Consider the following 14,600-nt stretch of genomic DNA (forward strand, 5'->3'; position numbering starts at 1 on the left):
CATCTACAAAACCAACACAGAGCAGTTTTCCCTGTGCCATTCCATGCCTACAGCAAGAAAAAAAACATCATCACTATAAAATACATTAAAAAGAAAAGCAGTGCAGATCATGTCTCAGATTGCAAAAGTAGGAAAATCATTTGCTTATCATATTAATTTAAATGGCAATTGTAACTCTGTAATTTGTTCATATTCTTAAACATTTATTCAAGTGACAAAAGATTATTTCATTGACCCATGTAATAAAATCTAAAATTTGATGTCTGCAACACACATAACACAAATGCATGTTTAGCACTGTGTTACATTACTATTCCAATTACAGTGCTACCTTGTAACTCGACATCCCCAAAATTAAAAATCTTTGAATCTTGACACCCTCCGTCGAGAAATTTGTACCCTTCAACTCAACGTTTTTCTCTTAAACTCGACGTGTGTGACTGCTGCTGTATTCAGCACTGAGAAACTGTGAGAATCAGCTTTTCCAAGAGAGTCTAATACGCTTATCGTTAAAAAAAAATGAATGTGACAATGTATTAAAAGAACCGACATAGGAACACAAAACCTCTCTTAATAATTACTGCTCATAGGTTCTCTCCACTAATGAAATTCATCACTCGTTGTTTTGGTACAATAGGTCACGTTAATCTTTGTGCACTGGCACACTTCATAGGGAATAACGGCACAGCCGGCGCAAAAACGGTTTTGCCGCTTCTCATGTGAATGCGCCTTTACTGAATGGAATACGATATTCCAAGATCAAGCATCTCCACGATTAAGAAGCCTAAGGAAACAATATAGAAGTAAAGGTAAAGAGGTTTTATTGTATTTTGTTATTGATTTTTAACTGTTCAGGGTATAAGTGTCAAAAACAACCCCATTATTTTACATTAGACTAAAATATATGCAGTTCTACGGGACCACAGAACACATTAACAGGTTTCCCATACATCCTTATGGAAAGAAATACCTTGAAACTCAATGCCTAAACTCTATGTCACTCCCAGCACCAACTGACGTCGAGTTTCAAGGTAACACTGTATTTTCACTTATTATGTAATTGATTGGAAACTAAGGATACTAATTCATGAAGTTTTGAAGTGAAATGTTTGCTTAATACAAGACTTCAGTCTGTGGTCAGTGTAGACGGATCAACCTCTTCATGATGCAGCATGTATTTACAATAGGACACATCTGAAAAAGATTATTTTTCTGGTGTTGAGAAATGTTATTTTTATACTGATTAACAATCATTTGCAAAGTTTGGCACAAAGTGGTAATCCATGACCCATCTCTGCTTGTAAAAACTTGGTGACTTTGGTGGATATACGTACATCATAATGATATCCTTACCTGATACCAGTTACTCTGCTTATTGTGAATTTATTAACACAGTGTCACTTAAATATTTTTGAAAATTTTCACAGTGTTTTTGTTTTTGTCCCAACTTTATTATAGTGTTGCTAGCACTAAATTCAACATTTGTTAATATTTATACAATTGAATCAACCAATGAGAGTCATTTATTTGCACTTTTGTCATTTAAATAAAGATCCATCACCAAATCACAGATTCTTGTTTTGTTACATTTTACAAAATGTCCCAACTTTTATAGAAATGGAGCTTGTGTTATAACGTATTTACAATTTTAATTCATCCTACCTTAATTTTAATATACTATATGGTTATTTTCATACAACCCCAAATCAGAAAAAGTTAAGACAGCATGGAAAATGCAAATACATTTACTTTGACTTTTATTTGATTGCAGACAGGATGAACCTGAGATATTTCATGTTTTATCTGCTTAACTTCATATCATTTATTAATAAACATCCTTGTCACAGAGAGCAGGTGCTATTTGTATTGTGTGTGTGTGTGTGTGTGTGTGTGTGTGGTTAACTGATAACAAGTAAAAAGACAAAACAAACTTTGATCTTCTGAACTTGGGGAAACTTCATATAAGTGAGTTTTTGGTCCCACAGGGGCCAGTGGTGCAATGGATAACACGTCTGACTACGGATCAGAAGATTCTAGGTTCGACTCCTGGCTGGCTCGTTTACCTTGTGCCTATTTTGTCTTTCTAACTCCTTGTGTATGGTTCTCGGTACCTCAGATCCAACAATGCAGCTCTTGTCAAAGTGGAAAGAAGTGACTGATGCTGGCGTCAGCCGATGGCAAGATCTTCAGTTTCCCATATGGTCTAGCGGTCAGGATTCCTGGTTTTCACCCAGGTGGCCCAGATTCGACTCCCGGTATGGGAACTCATCATTATGATAGGACTCGAGCAAAACTTTGCCTATTAGTTCACCTGTGCCATGTTGCGATTAACGTTAACGATGGCGCCGCAGATGGCAGCCTCGGCACAGCGCTCTCTGCTTTTTTCTTTGTTTTTGTTTATTTTATGTGTGTTTTGTCATGCAAACCCGATAACATACACCAGGGAAGAGCTGCTTAACATCGGGCAGCTTACCGCTAACAGTTTCTCGCCAATATTTACAAACTCGGATAGTTTTATGGACATTTTTGTTTGTGGAGCAGCGGCTCTCTGTGTGGAATGGAGGAGACGCAGACGGGGAAAGCGTGCCGGTGCGCTAGTGAAACTCAGACAGCGAGGATTTCGAACTGCGCTTCCATCGATTCACTTGGTGAACCTCCGCTCTCTAAACAACAAAATGGATGAGCTGCTTCTCCTGAACAAAATTAAAAGAGACTTTGCACATTCCGCTGCACTTTGTTTTACTGAAACTTGGCTCAGCGAATCCGTTCCTGACAGTGGATTACTTCTGCCGGGCTTTCATCTACACCGAGCGGATCGCGTAACGGGACTCTCAGGTAAAACTAAAGGCGGTGGAATATGTTTTTACATCAATGAAAACTGGTGCACAGATGTCACAGTATTAAACAAACACTGCAGCCCGCATTTAGAAACATTGTTTATTAACTGCAAGCCGTTTTATTCACCGCGGGAGTTCTCCTCCTTTATCTTGGTCGGTGTTTACATCCCACCTCAGGCTAATGTGGATGCTGCACAGAAAAGCCTGGCTGACCAGATAACCTGTTTGGAGCAGAAATATGTGGACTCACTTTTTATCATACTTGGGGACTTTAACAGGGAAAACTGAACCACGAACTTCCAAAATACAGACAACACATTAATTGTCCCACCAGGGGCAATAATACATTGGACCACTGCTACACTGTAATTAAAGATGCGTACCGCTCTGTGCCCCATGCAGCTCTGGGACATTCTGATCACTGCTTGGTTCATCTTGTTTCGACATACAGGCAGAAACTAAAATCAGCTAAGCCTGTGGTTAAAACTGTGAAGAAATGGACCAGTGAGGCAAAGCAGGAACTACAGGACTGTTTTGACTGTACTGATTGGAGTGTTTTTGAGACTTTGTTTGCCTCAATGTTTTCTATTGTAGGTTTGATAAGGAAACATTCACACCCACCCTTCACCCCTGCACATCAACAGCCCATATCACACCTTCAGCTATCACCACACATTCTTCCATGGATACACAATCTGCATTACAAATAGGTGAGATGGACGTGAGACGACTCTTCCAAAGACAAAAAACCAGGAAGGCACCAGGCCCAGATGGAGTCTCACCGTCATGTCTCAAAGCCTGTGCGGACCAACTGGCTCCTATTTTTACAAAGATCTTCAACGAGTCACTGGAGCTGTGTGAAGTCCCATCCTGCTTCAAACGCTCCACCATCATCCCAATCCCCAAGAAACCCTCCATCACAGGACTTAATGACTACAGACCGGTTGCCTTAACATCTGTGGTCATGAAATCCTTCGAACGACTGGTTATGACACATCTGAAGAACATCACTGGCCCCCTGCTGGACCCTCTCCAGTTTGCCTACCGGTCAAACAGGTCGGTGGATGATGCAGTCAACATGGGATTGCACTACATCTTAGAACATCTGGACAGCCTACGGACTTATGTAAGAATCCTTTTTGTGGATTTTACTTCTGCATTTAACACCATCATACCAGAACTCCTTGACTTCAAACTGTCTCAGCTCAGTGTGTCCCTCGCCATCTGTCAGTGGATCACCAGCTTTCTGACAGACCGGACACAACAGGTGAGGCTGGGGGATATTACCTCTGACATAAGAACAGTCAGCACTGGTGCACCACAGGGCTGTGTCCTCTCTCCACTGCTATTTTCTCTCTACTCTAATGACTGTACCTCTACAGACCCAACAGTGAAACTTCTAAAGTTTGCAGACGACACTACGATCATTGGACTAATCCAGGATGGAGATGAGTCTGCATATCGGCAGGAGATTGATCGGCTGGTGCTCTGGTGCAGTCAGAACAACCTAGAGCTGAACACACTAAAGACTGTAGAGATGACAGTGGATTTTAAAAGGAAACCTTCGACACTGCTCCCCATCACCATATTCAACAGCACTGTGTCTACCGTGGAGACCTTCAGGTTCTTGGGAACTACTATTTCCAATTACCTAAAGTGGGAGGCCAACACCAACTCCATCCTCAAAAAGGCCCAGCAAAGGATGTACTTTCTGCGTCAACTGAGGAAACACGGTCTGCCACAGGAGCTGTTGAAACAGTTCTACACCGCAGTCATTGAATCTGTCCTGTGCACTTCCATCACAGTGTGGTTCGGTTCAGCCACAAAACAGGACAGATGCAGATTGCAAAGAGTGGTGGATAGAGCAGCAAAAATCATCGGTGCTCCTTTGCCTACCCTCCAGGACTTATACACAACAAGGACAAGAAACCGGGCAGAAAAAATTATCACAGACTCTGCACACCCTGGACACGAACTCTTTAACCTCCTACCCTCTGGCAGGTGCTACAGAGCCCTGAACACTAAATCAAACAGACACTGTAACAGTTTCTTTCCAAATGCCATCAAACTCATTAATAACAAAAACTGAACTACTGTTTACTGTTGTTTACATGCCACACTGCACTTTATACATGCTGTATAATACCGTAACTGCATCTTACCTTACTCAACTATTTATCTTACACTATTTTTATATTTTCTGTACATATGCAAATTCTGCTGAACATGTAAATTTTTACACTGTCTACATAGTCTTGTATGTATATTGTATTGTTTGTAAATTGTAGAGAGTCTACATAGTCTTGTCTGTATATTGTATTGTTTGTAAATTGTAAAGAGTCTACATAGTCTTGTCTGTATATTGTATTGTTGTAAATTGTAGAGAGCTAACAACAGCCTGAAACAAATTCCTTGTGTGTGTAAACATACTTGGCGAATAAAGCTGATTCTGTTTCTGAAGAGGCTTGTTCTGTTGGGACTATGACTGCAGTCTATCAGGAAGCAGTGGACGTGATGGACTGCTAATCCATTGTGCTCTGCACGTGTAGGTTTGAGTCCCATTCTCGTCAAACACAACACCTTTTAAACTCTTAATGCATGCACAAAAATCCAGCTCCACAAATCCACAAAGTAGAGACCTTTAAACAACGTGTGGTTACTAATCTGTATGTCATTAACATTGTATTAAAAGAACGGCTGTATAAGATGGTATAAGAAAAAAAATCACAACTGTAACACCAAATAGAAACAGTTCATCTCATACAGCCGTTCTTTTAATATAATGTTAATGACATACAGATTAGTAACCACACATTGTTTAACGGTCTCCACTTTGTGGATTTGTGGAGCATGCATTAAGAGTTTAAAAGGTGTTGTTTTCGACGAGGGTGGGATTTGAACCCACGCGTGCAGAGCACAATGGATTAGCAGTCCATCGCCTTAACCACTCGGCCACCTCGCCTGGTCAAGCTATGAGGAATGCTCTTCTGGTCTGATTGCAGGTGTGTCATTTGTAATCAAGTGTGGCAGGAGGAGCTTCAGAGGGCTGGATTGGCCTGAAAATGGGTGGAAAAAGGGCAACACAGACGATCTAAACTACTACTCTTATGTCCGTTTGCTTTTCCACATATGGTCAATAGGCTGCAATGTTTTCAAAGCACACTGAGGTCATTTGAGAGAGTTTTTAAAAGTACTTTCAGCCCCACGAGGATGGGATTTGCCTGCACTTTTAAAAGCTCTCTTGAATTACTTTGGTCTGCTTTGAAAACACTGCTGCCTATTGACCATATAAGGAAGAACAAATAGACGTAGGAGTAGCAATTCAGTACGTGTTAGTTATTTCCAATGTTTTCAAAGCAGACTGAGGTTATTTACGAGGGTTTTTAAAAGTGTTTACTTCGACGAGGATGGAATTCGAAACCATGCGTGCAGAGCACAATGAATTATCCATCCTTTGCCTTGTTCATCCAGTTGTAGACTTTCCGATTCTTTGTAGTTCATAGCCAGATTTATCAGCCACGTACTGATCTCTGTTACTTAAATTGTAACTATCAACCAGTGAGGGTAAAAACTTTTATGTTTTGAGGTAGTTTGGAGACTTTTAGCAGATGCATCTTAGCATGTTTTACTGCTGTGCCACCGAAGCACCTTAACCACACATGTAATAACACCTACCCTATGGAGCTTTTGTATTATTTTTGTACAGTTACAGTATAATTAGCACTCTTTAAGTGTATTGATCACTAGTGTGACAAAAATACACTTTAGTGCACTGTAGCATATTGAAGATTAGTATACTTAAGTCTACTTTATAGCTTTATGAAAAACACACTTAAGTAAACCTTTGTATATGGTATTTAAAGTGTGCTTTAAGTAAATTACTTCAGCAATTGTTTAACATACTTTGCAAAAATATACTAAACATCTTTTTGAAAACAAGTTTTTGAGAAGTATATTAAATTTAAAAAAGTGAGCTGAGGTGCAGTTTGTTTTCACTGATACTGCTCGAGAAATTTCTACAGTTTAATTGGAGTTCACCTGTGCAAAATTCAATTGATTGGACGTGATTGGGGATTACCAACACCTGCCTATATAAGGTCCCACAGTTGACAGTGTATATCAGAGCAAACTCCAAGCCATGGGGTCACAGAAATTATCTGCAGACCTCAGAAACAGGATTGTGTCAGGACATTGATCTGGAGAAGGGTACAGAAAAATTGCTGCAGCTTTACAGGTCCCAAAGAGCCACCAAAAATCTTCCTAGACCTGAACGCCTGGCCAAACTGAGCGATCGGGGAAGACAGGCTTTGGCCAGGGAGGTGAACATGAACCGGAGGATCACTCTCATAGAACTCCAGCGTATCCTTGTGAAGATGGGAGAACCTATAAGAAGATCAACCATCCAGGCAGCACTCCACAAGTCACTTTCATGGTGGTCAGATGGAAGCCACTCCTTAGGCACATGACAGCCCACTTGGAGTTTGCCCAAAGACACCTAGGGGACTCTCAAACCATGATAAACAAGATTATCTGGTCTGATGAACCAAAATTCACATTTTTGGCCTGAATACCAAGATTCATGTCGGGAGGAAACCAGGCACCGCTCATCACCTGGCTAATGCCATCCCTACAGTGAAGCATCATGATGGGGGGATGTTTTTCAGCAGTGGGACCGGGGCGACTAGTCCTGATAGAGGGAAAGATGAATGCAGCTAAGTACACTGAGATACTTGAAGAAAACCTGCTCCAGAGCACTCTGGACCTCAGACTTGGGTGAAGGTTTACCTTCTAACATGACAAAGACCCAGAGCACACAGCCAAGAGAACAATGGAGTGGCTTCAGAAAAAGTCTGTGAATGTCTTTGAGTGGCCCAGCCAGAGCCCAGACCTGAATCCAATCAAACATCTGTGAAAGGAGCTGAAAATGACTGTGTACCGACGCTCTCCAACCAACCTGACAGAGCTTGCAAGGATATGCCAAGAGGAACGAGCAAAAATGTCCAGAAACAAGTGTGCCAAGCTCGTAGCTTCTTTACCAAGACGCCTTGAAGCTGTAATTACTGCCAAACCAAGTATTAGGCTAAGGGTGTGTACAGATATCAGATACAGATGTTTTCATTTCATAATTATTGGTGGTTGTGTTTAGATGTTTGAGGCGAAAAAAGAACTTAATCTAATATAGCCCCTAATATAAATATCTAATATAACTAATATAACATCTAATATAACCCCAAATCAGAAAAACATGGGACAATCCAAAAGCCAGGAGCTGTAATGACATGGTGTTGTGTCAGTACAATATCATTTACACTTCCCTGATGGCAGCATTAATGCAGGAAAGTTCATTGAGATTTTAGAGCAACATCTGCTGCCTTTAAGAGGACGTCTTTTGCAGGGACGTCCATGCAGCCTGTCTGTAGTCCTAACCTTTCACCAATATCAAATGTGCAGAGAATGAATTACATCCTGTGCTGTTGTACCCCTTCAGAAGTGTCTGCAGGAAGAATGAGACAAAATCATTTAAGAACCACTGAGTTAATCACTGATTGTTATTAGATAAACAGACTTGGAATACAAGAAGCAGCAAGTGATAAAATGTAAACATGACAATAGCTCCCTCCTCTAATAACAGGTTTTTGTACAGTATAGCTGTATTGTCACTGTGGGCTGCAGAGCGCAGTAGTACAGTGCAGAATCAGATACTGCAGCAGAGACGATCTCCAGTTCTATTGTTTTTTTTGTTTTTGTTTTGTAGCGTTTCATTGAGATTCTTGGGTCAGAGGCTTGAGCTGTTTTAACTTCTTCACCATCTCCAATAATCAGCACTAAAAACTCTGGTTTTGATCCAAGTTTTTGTTGATACCAGTGAAGACTATCAACCGATACATCATATGTACAGGACAGTGTGATGTTGCTTCCTTCAGTTGAAGATGAGCTGTTTTGATCTGGTTTAATGCTCTCAGCAGCTTCTGATATAAAACATTATAACAATTTATAACATTTAGTTGATACTATATTAAACACATTTTATTTCTAAATATAGAATTTATGCTTCTAATAGTAGAAAATTAATACAAACTTATTTAAATATGATGCCTCTTGTATATCACTTACCATTATCATCAACAATAATGAAAATGAAGAAGAGGAGGAACATCATTGTGCTGAGTGTCAGATTCAGATCTGGCATCCAGAGTTGAAAGTGTCTCTGCTGTATGTAACCACATCTGGCTCCCCACCCCCAATCCAGTTACATACATGTCAACTCATGTCAACCTTTATCTGATATTGTGAAAATAGACTAACAAACCATTGTATATAAATAAAAACAAAACCTTTATGTAGATAATAAAGTATAGCTGCAGTTTATGATGTGTTTGTTGCTACACTTCAACAGCATACAGATGATACTAATATTTCTATTGGCACATTACTGAAATACTATATACATTAATTGCACTTTACAAATATCACCATCCATCAATCCGTTAGTTTTATATTATTGATTTTGAATCTTTGGATGACTGTTTAAGGTGTATGTTTACAGGTGAGTTTAATGGTATATTGTGTTACAGATTTATTCATAACAATGCTGATGATTAATTGAATCATCATTTAATTTACCTACCCCAGTTTATAGACCATAACTAACTCAGGTAAAATGTCAATAGATATTAATAGGGGCAGAGGTACTTTAGTTGTTAAGATGCTGGACTAGTAATTTGAGGTAATTGAAGGGGTTTAAACCCCACTGCTGCGAGGTTGCCACTGTTGGGCCCTTAAATTAAGCCATTAACCATCAATCGCTTGCATTGTAAAATGTATATGGTCACAATTGAAATTTACTCTACTTTTCTCAAAACATTAAACACAAAACCCAAAATGTAAGCTACATCTGACTTGTCTTGCAATATCAAACAATCAACTATTTTATCTTTGCTCAAAATAAAACGCTGCTTGTCAAAATACACACAAATCCAGCCAATACATAAACACTACACAGCAGTTATTACACACTACATAAAATGGTACATGAACACTACACAACAGTCATTACACTACTTAAAACAATACAAAACGCTGTGCCTTTATTATAGCAAAGCCATCTTTATTCAGGAATTTTTTTTGTATACATGAAAACATATTTACCGATGTGTTTATATATTTATATACTAGATAACCAACAAAGACATACAGTATATGAACTGTAGTATATTTATTTATTGTATATACAGTTTGCAAAATCATTTGTTTATTCTCCCTCAGGATCATGTCTCTGGGCTGGGTCAAGGCACAGGACTTCATCTACATCACAGGCAATATTCTCCCTATCTAGACAACAGGATGCATGCAGAATTCAAGCTTGAAAAGAATCCACTTTAATGTCATCACATGCTGCATCCATTGACTGGAGTAGATATGGTATGCTGAGAAGAATTTTGCATTAAAGTGCACTACCATGCAGAATGCCTGTTTGTCAGTGAGAATGTGTTTAGAGTTTTGCAAAAAGGTTGAATCAGATATGAAAACTGTCTAGGATAAAATAGTTTAAGGTTTTGTGAAAAGAGTAATTAATTCAATAGACAAGTTTTAGCAGTTGACAGATGTGTTTCAAGAATGGGGTTTAGTGTTTTAGCGATTGAGAAAAACTGTAAAAGAAAGGCAAATAGCTCCCTCTTCTGAGAAAAGCAGAGTGAGTCTTAGTGGCTTTTTGTACAGCGTAGTTCCTGTTTAAACTGTGCAGATGTTTCAGTGGTTTGTAAGATGTAGATGGATTCTGCCATCTGGTGTATAATTTCTCTTGTGACAACACTGTAAAAACTATAAAAACACTGGAAAACACTTTACTTCACTACTACTTGTAGTTCGCGTTGGCATGCAAGTCCTTACGTTTATTTTTAACGCACAACCTCTGTTTTAACAATAGTTTAACTGGTGCAGTTTAGCAAATGGAATTGCTACTGCATAAAACTGATGTGAGTTTAATTCATCATTTCTTAATGCAGTGGTTGGCTGTGTTAAGTGGCAAAATACCCCGATCAGGCATAACATAAGTGTTGCTCCGCTATTAAATGTTATAAATAAAAATGTGATGTTATGGGGGTGCATCTGTACCCATAGCATTGTGCTTTCATACCACACATTGAGTGGTGTACCACTGATGCATAAGTGTATGTTGAGGTTTTAGAGAGACACGTGCTGCCATCAAGGTAATATCATTTCCCAGCAGGTTCATGGTTATTTCACTAAGACAATCCCAGGCCTCATTCTGTATGTGCTACAACAGTGTAGGTTTGTAGACTCTGAGTGCTTGTGTTTGACTGGCCGGCTTTTATTCCAGATGAAGCTTTTATATCAAGCAAGAATGGGCAAAAATTAATTAGCAAAACTGCAACAATTAGTATTAGTATTAGTGTATAAAATGTATAAAGTGTCCCATTTTTTGATGCAGAATTTTATTATTTTTATACTTTATGCTATAAAGTTTGTCAGTATCTTTGTATTTAATATAAATAATATGACTTTATAAGTCTGTCGTGAATCTAAAAAACGAAACCATGTGATACTCAGTCTGTGATCTGTATACACTGGTTTTTGTACAGCATTGTGGAGTTTCCTGTTACTGTGGGCTGCATGGCACAGTAGTACAGAGCAGAATCTGATACTGCAGCAGAGGAGATCTCCAGATTCACAAGGTTTTTTGTTCCATCAACTGTAGCTGATAAACGAGAAATGCTAGAATTCTGCTGTGATCCAAATGCACCGATAAGAACAATAAACTCTGGTGTAGATCCAGGATACTGACGATACCACTGCAGATTAGTTGCACTCTGATATTCACAAGACAGAACAATGCTGTGACCCACTGCTGCATTTAATGTATCATTCAGTGATGTTATTGACTGTGCCAAACTCTTCCCTGCAAATCAGATAAATATGTTTTATGTGATGTAATAAATAAATAGTCAAACAGCAAAACTAAAACACATTGTGTACTGTGACATTAATAATGAGATGCACTTACATTGTATAGTTGAGAAGAGAAGAAGAGAACACAGGAACATCATGTTTGTATTGTGAGAAGTGAAGGAAGGACGGGGTGATTGTACTACTTTACAGTTCTATACAAACTCCTCCTATATTTAGTTGATATGAGTGGGGAATGAAATCAGAACTTTACATTAATCACTCACAGCCATACTAAATATTTTAACTGAATACACTGTATTTTTTCACATAGATAAAAACATTCTATCTAATTACATTATATACATTTTTGTTTGCAACATAATTACACAATGTAGATTAATTCATGAACTTTTGACTGGTACTGTATACATACACACATCTGTTTAGCATTAGCATTTTTTATCAGAGAAGATCAGAAGTGTAAGTGGAAGAATCTAGTCCAAATTCATATGTGGAAAAATACTTAAATGATATATGATTGTACAATTACTTTACCATTATCTTACTGTAACCCAAGTTCAGTGCAAGGTGTCATGCTGCCCCCTATCGGTGGTATCTTTCCTCTGTGTTGTGTTATTTTTTCATGTAGAAACAGAAATAAATATTTTTGTTCAATTTTGTACTAATTACTAATTGTGAATTGCTTCTAAACCTTTTTTGCTGTGTTTTGATCCATGACAATGTAACTCATTTCTATGGTTAGTAAATGCACATGTACCCATCATCCTGGGATCACAAAGCCCTTCCATGGGGACACCAAGGAATCTGTTTGTGAGGCTCAGCAGCAGGATCCTGATGTTGGTAGTGTCCCCTTTGAAACTATATTCATGCCCACCACAGTGTATTGGGTTCATGTGTCCCCTGTTGTGAGACACCCAGCCAGTTAATGATGGATAATTTTTTGCTATTAAAAATGTAAAAAGCGCTCAGGTGGCGCTCAGTGGTGTTATTGACTGTGCCAAACTCTTCCCTGCAAATCAGATAAACAGAATGTTTTATGTAAGATAAATAAAACGAAGTTATGCTCACACTCTTACACAACACGTTCTGTGATTGCATGAAGTATAATGAGATGGACTTACATTGTATAGCTGAGAAAAGTAGAAGAGAATACAGGAGCATGATTACAAAAAAAGATACTAACAATCACTCAGAGAGAGCAGGTGCTATTTATATTGTACTGTGTGTGTGTGTGTGTGTGTGTGTATGTGGTTAACTGATAACAAGCTGTGGGAATAAACAACTTTGATCTTCTAAGCTTTCATGTATGTGAGTTTTTGTACAGCATCTCAATAGCTTTGTATCACTGGGCTTCTCTAAGAGCACAGTGATAGAGAGCAGAATCTGTCAGCTTTAGATTGTTGATGGTCAGTACAGTTGAGTCCCCGGTTGTTTCTATCTTTAATCGAGGGTCATCAGGAGTGCTCTGAGCTGAACCACCTTTTGCAACTTTATACAGTAAAAACTGTGGTGCGCTGTTAGGATTTTGTTTGTACCAGAAAAGCACAATACTGCTGCTGCTTGACTCATATGAACATTTTAGTGTAACAGTCTCTGTGTCTTTTGCAATAACGTTGGAACTTACTGGCCAGATTTTATCTGCAAAACCACCTATCAAAGAGAAAATAAAAAGAGAAACTGTTTAAAATAATATAAAAATGTTGTAATGATAAACTAAGATTTTACATCGTAATACCACAGGCTTTATTTAGAATGATAATGAATTACCTGATGCTACAGTAAGAATCAGTGCTGTGTATCTCCCAATCTGCAGTAAGTTACATAGTGGAGCCATTTCTGATCACAGCTTTGTGAGGACTCTGTATAATAGTGCTGAACTCACCACATGAGGAAACAAGACTCTAGGAAGTCACACACAGGAAGTGCAGGTGCTGCAGCAACTTTATACACATCATTATTGTAAAGTATCTATTCTTTATCAAAACACTGCTGGGAACTTTAATGTTGTTATTATGCTGTTATTAGTCATGATTTAAATAACTGTATGTGACAAAATCTTCTTTGGGTCATTCAGTAGATGCACCATAATAAACAACACAGTGAATATTAGTTTTATGTTTATCAAGAGAAAATGTTGCAAATGAGATCAGTGAGACCGAGTGCAGAAACTCAACGCAAACTCAGCACAGAAACTCCACAACATCTTGCTGAAGTCAAGTCAGGACTTGAAAAAAACATAATTCTGTTTATTTTGATAAACTCACAGGTCCACATGCAGACATGATTGGGTATGTCTGGTGGGTAGGACAAGGCCATATGTTGTATTGTTGTGTTTTATGTTTAAGTATTGAAACAAGGCTGTCTCAGTAATGTAAACAATACAAGCTTTCAGTATAACAGCTTATGTTTTTTTTACTTCAAAACAATAATTTAGTAACCATATATTTAAAATCCCATATACAGTAGACCCTTGACTTATGAATTTAATTGGTTCCAAAGGGCTGTTTCTCAGCACTGTGCTTCTTTTGCACATTCTTTGGGGACATTTTAATACAGAATTTTACAAAATATAAAGAAAACACTGGAAAAACACCGTCTGCTGTCCGAATGTTTGCTCACTGTATATACAGTGTATCACAAAAGTGAGTACACCCCTCACATTTCTGCAGATATTTAAGTATATCTTTTCATGGGACAACACTGACAAAATGACACTTTGACACAATGAAAAGTAGTCTGTGTGCAGCTTATATAACAGTGTAAATTTATTCTTCCCTCAAAATAACTCAATATACAGCCATTAATGTCTAAACCACCGGCAACAAAAGTGAG

General features: G+C 38.4%; 3 non-coding genes across 3 annotated transcripts; 2 read left to right on the plus strand and 1 right to left on the minus strand.

The window, feature by feature from the left end:
• Positions 1 to 1,985: 1,985 nt before the first annotated feature.
• trnar-acg (transfer RNA arginine (anticodon ACG)) lies at positions 1,986 to 2,058 on the plus strand. Its single transcript has one exon. It is a non-coding gene; the product is annotated as a tRNA-Arg (tRNA).
• Positions 2,059 to 2,192: 134 nt separating this feature from the next.
• Positions 2,193 to 2,264, plus strand: trnae-uuc (transfer RNA glutamic acid (anticodon UUC)). The gene has a single exon. It is a non-coding gene; the product is annotated as a tRNA-Glu (tRNA).
• Positions 2,265 to 5,717: 3,453 nt separating this feature from the next.
• trnas-gcu (transfer RNA serine (anticodon GCU)) lies at positions 5,718 to 5,799 on the minus strand. Its single transcript has one exon. It is a non-coding gene; the product is annotated as a tRNA-Ser (tRNA).
• Positions 5,800 to 14,600: the final 8,801 nt, after the last annotated feature.

Source organism: Trichomycterus rosablanca, chromosome 4, assembly GCF_030014385.1.
Source record: "Trichomycterus rosablanca isolate fTriRos1 chromosome 4, fTriRos1.hap1, whole genome shotgun sequence".
NCBI classification, from domain to species: Eukaryota; Metazoa; Chordata; class Actinopteri; order Siluriformes; family Trichomycteridae; genus Trichomycterus; species Trichomycterus rosablanca.